Source organism: Anopheles gambiae, chromosome 3, assembly GCF_943734735.2.
Source record: "Anopheles gambiae chromosome 3, idAnoGambNW_F1_1, whole genome shotgun sequence".
Lineage (NCBI taxonomy): Eukaryota > Metazoa > Arthropoda > Insecta > Diptera > Culicidae > Anopheles > Anopheles gambiae.
In genome coordinates, this window is record NC_064602.1 from 78420270 (window position 1) to 78436861 (window position 16592).

The following is a 16592-nucleotide window of genomic DNA, read 5'->3' on the forward strand; positions in this document are numbered from 1 at the left end:
CTGTTAAACGTCAAAACGCTGGGGCAATATGGGCCACAACAACTGCGCTTAGGTAATGGTCTATGCTTTTGCGCGCGTTTCGTGAAATGTATATTCGTTCTATCTTTTGTTTTGATGTTCAAGAAATCCCTTAAAATTCTTCCAAAAATATGTTATCGAAATTAAAACATTTTTTACATGCTTCAATCTACAAAATCGAAACTTTTCAGTACGTAGCTGTGTCTGTCATCATTATTGAGGCGACAAATAGCCTCACCAACCGTCATTTGTCAAAAGCATCTGCCCATTTTGCCCCAAGCGTAACTGCCCATTTTGCCCCACGTGAAGCATTTTTGTATTTTTTGTTATATTAGTAAAAATTTGCATTCAATCGCCTAGCTTTCTTCAGTCAAATTGTATAGAAATATCATATCTTTAAAAAGATATTATGTAAAACTTCAACGCATCCCTATGTCACTGATTTAAGTTTATTTTCGAAATGGTAAAAATTAGATCAATATGCTACTAAACCTTATTTTGCATTTTTCTTGGTTATTTATTATGTAAGTTTTATGAAACTTACATGGTGTTCATAGAACACTCTAATGAATACATTTTAAGCATTGGAAAATATCTTTGTAGTCAATTAATGCTTAAATAGATGGTGCCCATATTGCCCCGTTTTCCCCTATTTTATTACTATTTATTTTTACATAGAAGCTGACTCAATTCAAATGTAATCTTGTACTGTATTCGAAAAGCTGGAGCTATACAATAGGAGTGTTCTACAGGATTGCTGTTATTTCTCATCTTCTAACTACTGCTTGTAGCACACTCAATAATGCCTTCAGAAGCCAATTCTGAGCTAAAAGCTGAGTAATTTCAGAATGCTTTATATTGCAAGACATTCGTTGTGGACAGACGATGCTATGAAACAATTCCTGGTCAAGAGATGTTTTCTTTCCAGTGAAAATAAGTTGCAAAGTACAAAGGCCATCGCCCAGTTCGCATGAAATAGTATCCTCGATCGTGATAGCAAGGTTCAACATCACGAGAATCATAGCTTGCTAACTACGCGTCCATGGTTGACTTTCTTCGTAACAAGCTCCCACGTGACTGCTTGTGGCGTATTTAGGGGAAAGCGGGGCAAAATGGGCATGTGGGGCAAAATGGGCACCCTCTATTTAAGCATTATTTGACTACAAAGATACTTTCCAATGCTCAAAATGTATTCATTGGAGTGTTCTATGAACACCATGTAAGTTTCATAACCCTAACACAGCAAATAACCAAGAAAAGTGCAAAACAAGGTTTAGTAGCATATTGATGTAATTTTTGTCACTTCGAAAATAAGCTTAACCCAGTGTCACAGGGATGCGTTGAAGTTTTACATTATATATTATTAAAGATATGATATTTCTATACAATTTGTCTGAAGAAAGCAAGGCGAACGAATGCGTATTTTTACTAATATAACATAAAATACAAAAATGCTTCACGTGGGGCAAAATGGGCAGTTACGCTTGGGGCAAAATGGGCAGATACTTTTGACAAATGGCGTTTGGTGAGGCTATGGTGTTGTATTTGTCGCCTCAATAATGATAACAGACACAGCTTCAAAAGAATCGATTTTGTAGATTTAAACGTGTAAAAACTGTTTTAATTTTAATAACATATTTTTGGAAGAATTTTAAGGGCTTTTCTGACCAGCAAAACAAAAGATAGAACGAAAATACATTCCACGAAACGTGCGCAAAAGCATAGACCATTACCTAAGCGCAGTTGTTGTGGCCCATTTTGCCCCAGTGTTTTGACGTTTCACAGTTTGTTTACATATGCCCATTTTGCCCCAGGGATATGCCCATTTTACCCCGCGTGTGAAAAATGCTTCTCGTAAAACATCAACTTTTATTTTACATTATTTACATGTTTTTAAGTTGTTTTCATTCTATGTGGCAATTTAAATCCATAGATAAATGGTGGAGGCATGCAATAATGAAAGAAAAATTGTGTTTTATGGCATATTCAGAGGAATATTCAGTAAACTGCTTAACATGCCCATTTTGCCCCGCTTTCCCCTACTACGAGTTGTGCGGAACGAGATCGAGCGAGCTGCAGTTTGCCCCACAATTCCAAGAAACCCCACTAAACCAACGGTATTGATTACAGTACACCCACTGCACTTTACCGATGATTTATGGTTACCGTTTGATAAAGATGATGTTGCAGTTGCGCCCGATTGCGTTGCTTGTTCCGTCAGTGACCAGTAGGGGAAAGCGGGGCAAAATGGGCATGTGGGGCAAAATGGGCACCCTCTATTTAAGCATTATTTGACTACAAAGATACTTTCCAATGCTCAAAATGTATTCATTAGAGTGTTCTATGAACACCATGTAAGTTTCATAACCCTTACATAACAAATAACTAAGAAAAATGCAAAATAAGGTTTAGCAGCATATTGATGTAATTTTTGCCACTTCGAAAATAAGCTTAAACGTGTGTCACAGGGATGCGTTAAAGTTTTTAATGATATATTTTTAAAGATATGATATTTCTTTACAATTTGTCTGAAGCAATCAAGGCGATTGGATTCGTATTTTTACTAATATAACAAAAAATACAAAAATGCTACACGTGGGGCAAAATGGGCAGTTACTCTTGGGGCAAAATGGGCAGATGCTTTTGACATACGGCGCTTGGTGAGGCTATGGTGTTGTATTTGTCGCCTCAATAATGATAACAGGCACAGCTTCAAAACATTCGATTTTGTAGATTTAAACGTGTAAAAACTGTTATAATTTTGATAACATATTTTTGGAAGAATTTTAAGGGCTTTTCTGATCAGCAAATCAAAAGAAAGAACGAAAAATACATTTCACGAAACGTGCGCAAAAGCATAGACCATTACCTAAGCGCAGTTGTTGTGGCCCATATTGCCCCAGTGTTTTGACGTTTCACAGTTTGTTTACATATGCCCATTTTGCCCCAGGGCTATGCCCATTTTACCCCGTGTGTCAAAATAGCTTCTCGTAAAACATCAACTTTTATTTTACATTATTTTATTGTTTTTAAGTTGTTTTCATTCTATGTGGCAATTTTAATCCATAGATAAATGATGGAGGCATACAATAATGAAAGAAAAATTGTGTTTTGTGGCATATTCAAAGGAATATTCAGTAAACTGCTTAACATGCCCATTTTGCCCCGCTTTCCCCTAGTTGTTGCACCCGATGCCATTCTACTCGATCGGTTGTATCGATCAGCTTAGCGTCAGAATAGTTCGGATACAGTTGGTAGTCAAGTGTTGGTTGTTTTTGATGGATCACAACACGGGATGGATGAATTGTGGTACAGTTTTTGCTCCTCCCTCTCTCTCTCTCTCTCTCGTTCACATCGTTCACACAACCAACCATCGATTTGTGGTGCACACAAGACGAATGGTAGCACACAAATGGGTACAGACGGGTCGCTTCACGCCAAAGCCCGGGGGCTTGGGGGCTGGCTTGGTCGATGCAGTAGTGGTAGCCACCGCTAATGGTTGTAAATGACTTTGGCTATCATATTTTATTGCTGATATCGGGTTTCCGACACCTTGATTCAGCGCTATCGGTTATTGCTGCGCCACCATTATTAATACCTCCCATCATTTATGTTGCATTTTTTTTTCAGGAATAGCAACCGACAGCTGGTGAAAACGTGTCTGAAAAGAAAAAACCTAGAAGGTAAGCGCTAAATAAAGGCTAAAATTTGAATCGCAAGGCTTAAAAAAGACAAATTTGTATAATAATTTGAATTGTAAGCAATAGGAAAAGGAACGTTCACATAATGTTAGCAGATTCAAATTTCCATTATCATTTTTAAAATGCTTCGACGTATAGCTTATTGTCAAATAATTTAGTAAAATTTATATCCTAAATCAATCATTAATTAGCTCTGAAACGCACTATGCAATTTTTGCACCGAAATATTCAACCAACGCGTCCTGGTGAATGGTATGCCGGAACTAATAACCATCGCTTAGTTCCAATAATGCTCCATCGGGTATTAATTATGACATTCATTACTCATCGACTAGCTTCCCACTAATTGGAGAATTCTAGTCCATAGTAAAGCACACCGAATCGGCTAATGTATCCATTCGGAATCATAACTCATGTACACGAACCGTGACTGAGATTGTACGGATATGAATGGGGGGTTTTGTTGATTACAGGGTTTTCGAGCATTATATAGACATGTTCAGCGAGTTGTAGATTCGTTCAGGCATATAATAGACTCTTTCAGCGAGATATAGAATTGTTCGGATGTAGGTGTAGACATGTTCAGCGATTCTGTAGAGCTGTCATTTGTTTTGTTTACACACTGTGCCGCAGGGTTCAATTTTTCATTCTTAAAAGTCCTAAAAGTAGCTAATAATCATTCTCCAAGCTGTTTAATACATAAATTAGTTGAAAAAAGCATATTTTTTCGAAAACCGTTTGTTTACCTTCTGATGAGAATGATCCAACTTGCAGTCCAAGGGGTACGAAAGTGACAGCTCTACAGTATAACCGAACATGTCTACACCTACTTCCGAACAATTCTATATCTCGCTGAAAGAGTCTATTATATGCCTGAACGAATCTACAACTCGCTGAACATGTCTATATAATCCTCGAAAACCCTGTATCTTCGTCCCTGGTCGATCGAGAGGGTAGTGGGAGGGGGGGGGGGGGGGCTACTCATCCCTTTCATTCAGCAGCATATTTGTCGAGATTTGTTCGCAGAGAGAAATTCCACCGAGGATTGCTTCATTTGGCTCGGGCTTGATTTTGATGAGAAATATCTCCGCAGCGAGACCGCAGCAGCTTTTGTTGTTTGTGCAGAAGAAGCTGTTTGTGACGAAATGATCCATTGGGTATAAATATTTCATGTCCATTCTTTTCGAAGTGGCTTTGTGGTAGAGGGAATTCTGTGGATTACTTAAAGCAGCATCTGAGCGTTTTTAACGAGCAGTACGCATTGAAAATTATATGTTTTTAGCTTTTAGGTATGGTCATAGTATATGGGAGCGCCTAAATTTATGCAAGAGGTACACAAATGAACGTGGAAAGAAAAGCAAACAGAACACGCTTAATTCTAACTAGAAATGCAATTTATACTTTCAAGACGTTTCTCAATGGCTCAAAATGCTTTCTTCTTGAGCGATCCTTTATTAAAGAATTGAAGAAAAACATGCCGAAAGTAGCCTTTTTTTTAAATTCCTATGCAGGAAATTTAAAAAATTAAGTTCATCGCATTCTAGTACAAATTACTAACCATTAAAGGGCTAAGCAAAGAGCGGCCGCTGCCCCGGATGCAAGCAGAAGCCGGCGTTTGTCTTTTTTGTGTGTAAGATATTACAAAACTTTGCGAATTATCCCGCACACAACAAACGCTTGGTTAATGACCGGGAAACCAACATCCTTCGGCTGGCGTGAAACTTTACCTATTTTCCAAACCAAGTGCAGCTTCCGTACTGGTCCCCTGCCCACGAAATCTTCTCCTGCTGCAACAACTGTTTAGACTAAGGGCGCTAATTAATGCTGTAACTCTTGCGCCAGCTACCAGCTGCTTTAGCAGGTCGTGGGAAGCTTGTAGTGGTAGCTTGCGTACCATTCGCCAGCAAGCACCAAGAGCTTTACGATCGTGAATGGAAGAGAGAGAGGCTAAGAGGAATGAAAATGAACAACAGAGAGCGTGGTAGATTATTGGCGAAATGAATGTTGCTTCTTTTTTGGAATAGCACTCCTGCAAGATGATGATATCATCAGTACCGTCTTTCCCAAGCTCACCATGAGGATGCTAACTTAAATTCGTTAAAGTCGTTCCTTATCCTTCAGCTCAAAGTGTGTAATAAATACCTCTTCACCTTCACCGCTCCATGTGTTTCACCCTGTTTTCTAAGACGCCGTTGTAAAAAAAGAATGTGTTCTGATAAGCCCGATACGCTACCACTAGTGATAACGATTTACTACGACCGCCGGCATGTGGCGTGTGCAGAAAAAACAGGCAATTTATTATGGCTACATTTTTGATTGCGCTTTGCCGTGCTGTCCTCCTTCTGGCGGTGATGCCGCTGCCGACATCAAGGCGCGCATACGCGAGTGCCGATGATTGGTGAAAGTGTTCGTGTCACGATATTAAAACGGGCTGCCGAAGAGGTGCTGAATCATAAGCGGAAAATAAATAACGTTTTCCGCTGCGATGAAATGTATATTGCAACCAAAGGGAAGTAGCATGGAAGGGAATACAAGGAGAGTGGACTGGGGAACAACATTTCAAACCATCTGTCTGCTGGTGGGAAGTGTGATATCGTAGAAAATCATATTGCACCAGCATTGATTGGCCCATAAATTTGGCCCCGGGAACAGGGATTATTCGCTAGCAGGGAGAGCAGGGATTCGAGTCGAGTCATCAAAATGATGGACTTTTGTTTGCCTCTTGGCAGGATGCGTGTACGTGTAGAGAGCGTTGTTTGCCGGGAGCGAAAATAGGAAATCAATAAAGATAGTTTATTAATCATTAGGTTTTGATGAGCCAGTCGTCTTTCCTGAGTGGACACGTTTTAATGCGGTGCGTTTTTGCTGCGATGATTAAATGAAATGTGATGATCCTATAAGCTTTAGACGGGAATATAAAGAGTGAATGAATTTTAGTTGGAAAATGACATGAAATGAACTATGACGATTACTTTATATAAAGTGAAACAATATTTTTGAAATTATTCATCTATAAACGGACCATAAACAGCCTGTTGACATTAGTGCGTCCTTTATCGGTCGCTTTTTAATATAATGCTTTGTTTCCATATAATTACAATAATTGTAAGATTATACAGCTTCATTTTTAACAAGTTTTATGGAGACAATTTTTAACAGAATAATAGTAATTTACAGATTTTCAAGTGTTCATCATCATCATTATCATCAATTTTCCCATAGTAATGTTTACCAATACTTTACCTAAAATGAGCGTTCTCTTGTAAGTATTGATAAAAACCTACAATTATTTAAAAGTTACTCATTACCAATTTGTTTAAATTCTTTCACATATTTTACTGCAAGCATAACAAACCATCTCCAAGCAAAGTGAAATTTTTCTTGTCATATAAATGCATATGTGACTGTTCTTTGTTTCAAATCACTAGAGACATCACGCTTTAAATTAGAAATTTTACTTGATATACTTGGTCTGGGACTAATTCATTTAGTCTCGAATGAATCAGAGTCAAATTCAGGTAATTGGTTTATGCATGCCAATAGGTTCAACCCAACGGTTCCAACAGTGGGTTCAGTTCACTCGAGATTTTGAACCATGGTGGACAAGTTTTTAAGACGTACGGTTTAACGATTGTATCAAGGGACCAACCTTCAAAACTAAATTAGTCTTCGAAGACTGAATATTAAACCAACGACATTATGAATGGATTAATAACATCAAGGTCAGACTTATCGAGTTCATATCATGAAAAGGTATCTCAAAGACTTAGGGGTGTCTTTAGAACACTCCTTTGGGGCTATGAACAAAAAAGAAAAAAAGCATTTTTTATTGGATCATATGAGCAACATGATATGAGTTATGCGAGTTATATGAAATTTTCCTACTTTTAATGATTATGCAAATCACTTCCTACGCTACATTGATAGCAAAATATTGATATTCGCATTTTCGCAAACCTAACCCCTGCCTAATCAAACTATTCGCTTATGTTTACGACGCCCACCCAATAGCAACGTCCTGTAGCAAAGTGATCTCTACCCCCCCTCAAGATTTATCATAAAACGCTAAATTATGCTTCTTATCGTAATTATCGCTGCGGCTCGAGCATCCCTAATGAAATCCCCGCTCACAATAGTACAGCTGATAGCGCAATTAGCGTTTTAACGATCTACGACCGGATCTGACCATCCTCCGGCTGGCGGGAGTGGCTGAATAATTTTCGGCACCCGCACATCACCTCCGTTTGCAACTGCTCGTAAACAGTTTCAGCACAGATCGGTGAAGATTACCGAGACAATTAATATAAAGTACCGTGTGCGTCTTACCGGTCGGCACGGCGTCCTGCCCCCGTGAAAACCCCGTTTGGCGTGATGTTACGTGTACAATTATCTACCCTGAGCTCGGGTTTTTCGCTTTCCTGTGGTACCGCGTCTACCGTACCCAGAACGAACGTTTACGATCGCATCCGCTACCGGTCCGAAGGCCCGTCCGGTGGTAAAATCGGGTCGGGAATAATTTATGAATCTGCTCTCGGGTGGCTATCGGGTTTTTGGGGAATGGTAGAGTCCTCCAAATTGACTGGCGCTATTTGTTTGGCTGGAAATGGAAAGGAACAACACTGTGCGAACGTTCCGGGAGGGAGGTGGTGTAGTTTCCTGCACACTTAATTTCGATTGAAGGATGAGAAGAACGTGGTACTGTCAATCGTTTCGTTTAGAGTAGCGGTTGATGTGGCGTTTGGAAGAAGAACATTATCTGTTGATACAATAAATTACTTTTTGTTACAATATTACCAACTCACAATGTGTATTTTAGAAGAAATGCTGTGACAAAATCTTCGTTCTTATATACTTAGGGTTTTCTTGTGAATTATTGTTCTAAGTTTGCTGGTGTAGGTGTACGATTCTTTGATTAGGTTTTAATTTGCTGGTTATTTGCTAGTTATTTCAACAATGGAGCCGCCCAGTAGATCGTAGTATAAAAATATAAATATTTTTTTTTTTTATTTTTGTAGAATAAACAAAATGTATCAAATGTCCTTTTCATATATGCATCCTTATTCAAAATATCTACAGTACTTTAAATGATAAATGTAATAAGAATGCACGTTTTTAATTTCAAATTTTAATTCCGATAGTTTTGTCCCGCGTTCTATCCATTGTGCAATGATTATACTGAAGTGTAATCATTTCACTTGTCACTTGGTTCACAGTGAACATGTTGCAACAGGAGATGCAACGGTTGCACCGGTAAGTGGGCCAGGAAAAGGAAAAACTATTTTCAACCCAGTTTGCTACCCAGTCCAATAATCTGCTTACGATCGATCGGTTTTGTTTGTCTTGGATGTTCAGTAACAACAGCGTGCCGACCTTTCCATACAATGAAACGAAGGTAGCAATAGGGTTCGTGTTTATCCGTGGAGTGGTTTTCATCCACGCTGCTCGTCCGTCCGTGCAGCAGCCTGGAAGAGAAAAGTATCTGGTTCAGCGTAATAGCAGCCAGCAAAGAAAGTGCACACCATACCGGGAAGGATTACTTGCACTCAGAAACGCCGAACACGCCACCATTCGGGTGGGTCACACAGTAAAGGGTAGGCGGCAGACCAAAACGAAGCGCGACTATGTATTGACGGATCCTTCACGCGCGGTCGGTGAAGTTTTACGGTTATCTTGCAGCGCTTGATTAAAATTCAAACTATGAGCTCGATATTTAATCAACGCTCAAGTGCAGCCCGCACTACAAGCAGCGTGGCTGGCAAAAGAGCACTGGTGTGAACCGTTGCATCCTTCCAACGGTGGTAAATCCTTCAAGATTGGGTGGCGTGGAAGTTTGGCGTAATTTAATTTGAAACTTATCACCCCAACCGGCGGCGGTTTCGCTAGTTGCGGACTCATCTCACTTTTTGTGTGTTTTGCTTAAGCAAACGGTGAAGGAGAGGGGGAGGTAAAAAGTTTTAAATACACAAATTAATACGAAAGATAAGCGTAAAGATTGTGAAGGCGTTTATAGGAAAAGAAGACTTAGCACATAACTAATAGCATTTGTGGATTATGAAAATTAGATAAGCGTCTTTTTGACGAAAGAGTCAGGGTTTTTTTTCAGATTTCAAGCTTACCTAAGTACAAGTCCGTCACGAGTTTATGCTGCATGCTCCGGACATAATATCTCAAACACTAACTGATTAAATGTAGCATTGAATCAAATGGCCAGGAAAAACTATCAAATAAGAGGGCAGAATCAACTTATTTTGTTGTAGTAAACTAAAAGTAAGATGATGAACAGGTCTTGAAAAGTATTTATTATAACGACACCTGTGTAAAATTGTTTAAAAAAAAGTCAGCTATGTGATATTTGTTCTACATTTTTATTAAATGTATGGATTATTATTTCTCAAAACACTAGAACTTGTGTATGGGTGTGTTATTATCTGAGTCGAAACGATTTTAAAAGGATTTTTTTCTCAAATTCCCTTAACATGAAGCACTATAAGGCATGTTCAAGGTTCCACTTAAATGGAATTAGACCGAAAGTCCGATTTTTGAGCTTAAAAATTGTCACCTGGGTTGTTAACAATGGATAGCGCCTAAATGTATGCAAATGATTATGAAGGTGAGTTTTCAATTGCGAACTTAAGAATTGATAAGAAAAGATATGAATTTTCTTGCTAAAATCGAGTGAAAATAAGGCCCAAAAGAAAAAAAAAGTCAACTTAATAAATATAATTTTAGAAATTTATTAAATATATTGTCTGTAAAAAGAAAAATATTGCATAGCTCTAGGCGCCCCACTCTATCGATTGCACGATGTTTAGTTTAAAGTTAACGACTCTTTTCGAGCAATTTTACCTCATTTAAAAAAAAACATTATTCAAGCTTTATGGAGTCATAATTGCTCGATACTTTCACATCGCGACATTCCTCTGCATCCACTCAATTCGGTTTATGAATCTCCAGTAAAGTTTCGCTGTGTACCTTAACCGAGTAATTCCATCGCTGCTATTTTCATTACGCCTTTGTCAGTCAATTTGAAATGTCGCATCCGTCGCACATGCAGGTAACAGTTTCATCTGACATGTCTTCCTCTCGGGCTTCGTCGTAAAACGTGTGTGTGTGTTTTTTTGTGTAACGGCAGCAGCAAGCAATATTCATATTTTCCACTCCGTGCTGTTTGCTGCCTTGCGTAGGTGGTACACACCGGCAACGGTTCTGGCCTCGTTTGAGTGACATTGTACCGACGCCGATGACAGCTGCCTCCGAAGAACGTTACACGCATGCACTCACGCAAGATCAAAGGCTGCGGAGGGGGACGGATTATGGTCGAGCCTGCCCGTACGATGTAACGTCTGCTGCCCACCATTTACAGACAAGCTGACTGTGTATAGACGTACAGTTATTTTCATTACCGTTCTAATTCATTCGCTACTTTGCAAGCACACACACACAGAAACACTCACACAGTGGTGAGTTGATTGCGGCTGCTGCTGGCAGTCGTCGTGCTGCTGCTAACGTACAGCCAGGTACAGGTGGCATGGAACAAAACCGGAGAACCATCAAGAGCATCGTACCACCGGGAAACCACTGCCGGCGGTGACGAGCCGTCCCGTGTTTTCCGATACCCCTGTGGCCTGTTTCGGGATTGAAGTGTTCTTTCCTCCCGTGAGATGGTTGCGCTCATACGCAAAAAGGGAAGAGAACAAGAGAGTGTGTGTGTGTATGGCGATGTGATTGAATAAGTCAGTCCGTACAGTTTGTTCTGCGTGTTCTGGCACTTACGTACAGCAAACACCTGGATTAAAAGCAACCGTGGTTTGTGAGAGGCAGCGAGGCACATTAGTTCCTAGACAGCTTTCTAGTGACAGGATGGCGCATGGATGGCGTGCGAGCTCGTCCCCATACGTGCGGGAATGTGTAGGATGCTGACGCTCTTGTGCTTACCTTCAGCACGATTTGTACACGAAACGTACGGCTGAGCGCGTTTAATTATAGTTAGCATCATTTCAGAAAGTCAAAGGACAGCTCAATGTCAGAGGAGTATTCTTAATTGAGCGAGCCATAACGTGCGACGGTGTTCACAATAACAGATTATAAGTGTTTGTATGGTATTTGTTTATAAGCGTCAATATTTACCTAACGGCTGCTTCTCACTTGCTTTAAATAAGTACCATTTGTTTAAAATATTTCTTTCTTCTTCTTTCTTCTTTGGCTCAACAACCGATGTCGGTCAAGGCCTGCCTGTACCCCCACTTGTGGGCTTTGGCTTTCAGTGACTAATTGATTCCCCCCCATAGCAGGATAGTCAGTCCTACATATGGCGGCGCGGTCTATTTGGGGATTGAACCCATGACGGGCATGTTGTTAAGTCGTACGAGTTGACGACTGTACTACGAGACCGGCTCAAAATATACTGCATCAAAAATACAATAATGTTACATGTCTGGTTTTTGGCTCTTCTATTGGACTTTTGTAAGACAAATTGCATACTTTAAGGCGTTTATTTTGAATTATTTGCAACATTGGGTTTGTTACTTTAAAACGCCAAAAGTTATGCAATTAAATATTCCTGTTTTATTTACAACAGCAAGCTGCTGACTTGAAAGTCTCCCTAAGAAGAAACTTTTCTTTGAACTATCTTATTACAGAACTTTGGAATTAAAGTACAACACGAAACCATTGCAGCTTTCCAAACATGCAGGACACATCGGTTGGAAGCTAAAAAGGAAAGCAAAATCTGACCTTAAGACTGATGCTAATACGATCAAAAACCTGATTCATTGAAGCACTACGCTTTAGGATGCCTTTCATGCATTGTGTTAGTTTTAGCCCATCTTCAATCAAACTCTCAAAAAGCCGAACCCTTTACCCTCTACCTCACTAATAGTAAAATAGTTTTCCAGCAGTTTGGCATTGTTCCGGGATCTGCCTGGGCAATGGAGCTAGCATTTACAATTAGCATCATACGGCGGCAAGGGCTCGAGCCAAAAGCACACTGGCGAAATACCGAAGCAGCAGCGTGCCGCTGGTCATCCACAGCGGGGCGACAGCTGCAAAAGCAAGGCAGCAAAAGCAAGGAATGCTTGCTTATGCACGGCACGGTTGCGGAACCTGAAGATTCCGCACTGTTTAGAAAGCGCAAGGAAAACAATGCCTTCTCTTTCTCCCTCTTGCTCGCCCGCTCTTTCTGTTTGTGTTGCTGCATCCTGATGACCCGTAAGTGCACTTGTGTAATTTGCATGATTGCATTATGGTTTGTAATTGCAATGGGCTGCTAATGGGCTTCGGGCGTCTTTGTTGTTTTGTTGCGGGAGGTTGAGTGTTGGCGTGGGTTGCGGGGTAAGGTTTGGCTTAGGGATGGTTCACCTCGGAAGGATGCGCAGTAGATGTTCACTTTTTGTTTGTTTTCATGTTATGCGAGGAAACCTTTAAGCTACAACGCTCAAGATATGAATATGCAAGTGAATGTTTGAAGAAACCTCAACTTGAGTAATACAAAATGTTACCAAAAATTGTTTCTTCACAGTTACTTGTGCATTAGATTGTAAGTTTTTTTTTCACAGGGAATATTACAATTTCACTATACAGTATGTTCCAAAATTTCGCGGTTCTCAATTCGGAGACTAACCGCATGTAGAAATTCGGTACAATTGTGCTCCTACGATGAGTATTAAAGCACTAAGAAAATAATTTAATGGAAAGAAATATTTAATTTTATCAATAATATGTATTTATCAAATGTATTTAGGACTCAAAAGTCTAATATTTGAGTCATGGTGATGTTTTCGGAACGTATTAACACAATAATTCGGAAATGGACTGTAACATCTAAATAAACTAAAATGTTGTATTGAGGGGAAATTGAGACGGAAATGTTGTAAAAAGTGTAGAAGCACACATCAATCATACGTATTAGGCAATTTATAACGTCAAAAAAGTCTGGATGTTTCTGCGCGGATGTTACGGAATAAAAGATTAATCAAAGTCACTTTTTTAATGGCGATTTTACGTACATTAAATTATGTATTTTTAAAAGCTTTGTGGTCCAGCGCTGTCTTGTTTTACATGGTTACAATCACAAAATATAGACTTAGATACAGCTGACTGTAAGAATTCACATGACATATAGGGATGTACCAATCATGTACATGACAAGTTTCCAAATGCCAGCATCATCAATCGATGATTTCCACTTTGGCACCCTGAAGCAAAACAAATGTACTAAGAAATGCAAAGGCTATCATCAATTACACATAATTAGGCTCTTTAAAACGAGGTTTCTACAGATTAATTTGTTTTCTCTTAAAACAAAAAAAAACCTTCAAACAAATAGTGATGAGTGGGTTCAATGTATTTAAGGAAAAATAAATAATCTCGTGAAACTACATGAACTTAAACAATAATTTAAACTGCGCGCTAGACAGCTGCAATCAAGGCAAATACCATTCTCAACCAACACCCCCGCACAGCTCCCCTCCCCACTGTGCTGTGTGAACATGTAATTAATTCTGCAGTAGCAAAAATCGGCCGGTATGCCCGTTGCGTCGGATGAGCATCGCAAATGAAATGCTAATTTATTACTATTATTAGGATGAAATATTTAGCACCGGGACCTCAGGAATGAATGCGAAGCGGAAATCATTTCGCTATCGGTTGGGGCTAAAACGAACCAGGCTACCATTGTTTGATTTATTGCATTTAATTAGTAAAGAATGTTTATTTAAAAGGAGCAGCTTATTTTTGCTTCTCGTGCGGGGGGTTTGTGAAGTGTGGTTTTTTGCTTTATTTTTCTAGCACAGGTGTAACAACCATAAAGCTGCAACCAGCAACGGCATGCGCTTCGTAGAAGTAGGTCATGAATTATAAAACCCATCTGCCGGGAAATGTGCTTCAAACGCTCCCAACCCACACCTTCCCAACTTACACCCGAGCAAAAAGAAGCTTTCTTACACCGCCACTGCTGCTGATCGTTTTCAATAATACACGATAATTCAATTTGTATCAAGGTAATGAGAGAGTATTCACCAAACAAAACAAAAAAAGCGAGTAGACGAGCCGGTCCCAGCGCACGAAATTCGGCGAAAGTCGGCACCAGCACCTTGGTTGCTTGGTTGGTGTGGTCGCCTCGTTGACAGCAACATCCCTATTCACCACAAGGGAGCGTAAGGCAAGCAGCCAGAAGCACGGAAAGCACGAACCTCCAGCGGTACCACCACAGGTTTGTCTAATAGATTAAATTAAGCCACTCGGCGACTGCCAACTTCCCAAAACAGCGCCACGACAATGTCGCCCCATGACACGACGAACTTGATGATCGTGAGCCACGGTGGGATGGAGGTGCAACGAGGGTCGGGCAAAACAAAACATCAGCGTGGTGCTTGCTCCCAGGAGAAGAGAACACAAAAAAGCACAGCTACATTCGACCACAACTCAACACGACCGTATAAATTGGAAGCACCTACACACATATATACCGCAAACATACGAACGAGCTTCCCGGAGTAAGGAGTGAAAAGAAAAAAAGATTTCTCCAAAAACTGAAAAAGCAATCTTACCGGTTGCACCTTGCTCTGGCACACTCTGGTATGGGATTAGGGGACAGAAGTGTTTCTTGGAGTTTGCTCACTTTTTGGTCGGGTTGGAAAATTTGGCACCATTTCGGGAGAAAGGGTGTTTCGTTTTGTGCTTCTTTGTCGAAGGGAGGCACCATGATCCGGGAAATGTTTATTTTTCCGGATCCTTCTACCCAAACACGCCAACGCGTAATGATGAGATTAAAGGGCGGCACCATGTACGGTGCTGATCATGGCCGTGCTGTCAACAGTAGCCGGTTGGAGATGAAGTGTTTTTAACGAACAGCAGGTACACCTTTGAAGTGGTTACTGTATGGGTGCGTGAGCGTCACTGCTTACTGTATCGAAATTTATCATCCGTGTTGATTGATGGCCTTTTTTTAGGTAAGGTTATTCAATTAAATTAAATATTCCATAAAAGTTAGAATGATATTTAGTGTGAAAATGACTTACTTTAATAACCTGTCAGAATGAAAGGGATTAACTAAAAATCCTACATGAAAAGTAAAATAAAATATTACAATTTCCTGGGATTAGATCTCATTTTCAGCGTAGCTGTCGTTGGCTTTGGTGGCTCATGTGGTTTTATCCCGGAAACGCATTGAAACGGCGCAATAGAATGCTTTAAAAACTCACCCTCCTTTCTGCCCTCTACCACATCACCAAAAAGCTGCTTTTTGAGCGGCTTTCAAAACAAATATTTGTGCTGGTTAGTCTCTCCCTCCCCACCCAAATTCATGGCCCTAACTTCTTCCAACCACCTTCTATGCCAGCCATTGTTAAAGCAAACATCGTTGCTTATGGGGAATGGTGTAAAGTTTTCCCTTTTAAGATAATGTTATTTACTTGGCCCAAACGGCCGACGTACGCGTTTTCCCGAATCAAACAAGCTTTCCTGCAGCAAACGTTGGCAGTATCCACATTCGGGTTTGAGGTTAGAAGGAATAAGAAGGGGGGGGGGGGGCATAAGGAGCTAGGAAAGGAAAATATTACCTGTTGAAAACAGTTTTTTAATCAGTTTGAGCCTTATTGCACGTAATTTCATTTGATCCGATTGTTGGCTCTAAAATTAGAAGGTTATACATTTACTGCTGCTTACAGTGCGCTTGAAAAGTTTGCGCATTAAGCTATTTGATCTGCCTTTATCTGTGGGATAAAGTATTCCACTCATTGGATTTTAAGCACGCGATGAAAAAGAAAATTATCTTCTTCACATTGTTTCATATCATTTTTATTCTTCTTAGGAGTGAGTTGAATCTGTTAAACATCGTGCAATTACGCACATCTGAGCTGGTTGTTTCATTTTATT

The 16592-nt window shown here is 40.0% G+C and overlaps 1 protein-coding gene across 1 annotated transcript in view; it reads left to right on the forward strand.

The window, feature by feature from the left end:
• The first annotated feature begins 3646 nt into the window (after nucleotides 1–3646).
• LOC1270628 (ras-related protein Rap1) overlaps nucleotides 3647–16592 on the forward strand; it is a 50738-nt gene continuing 37792 nt past the window's right edge. Inside the window, exon 1 of the mRNA XM_061654335.1 lies at nucleotides 3647–3701. The gene's annotated coding sequence lies outside the window, so the exon portion shown is untranslated. The remainder of the gene's footprint in view (nucleotides 3702–16592) is intronic.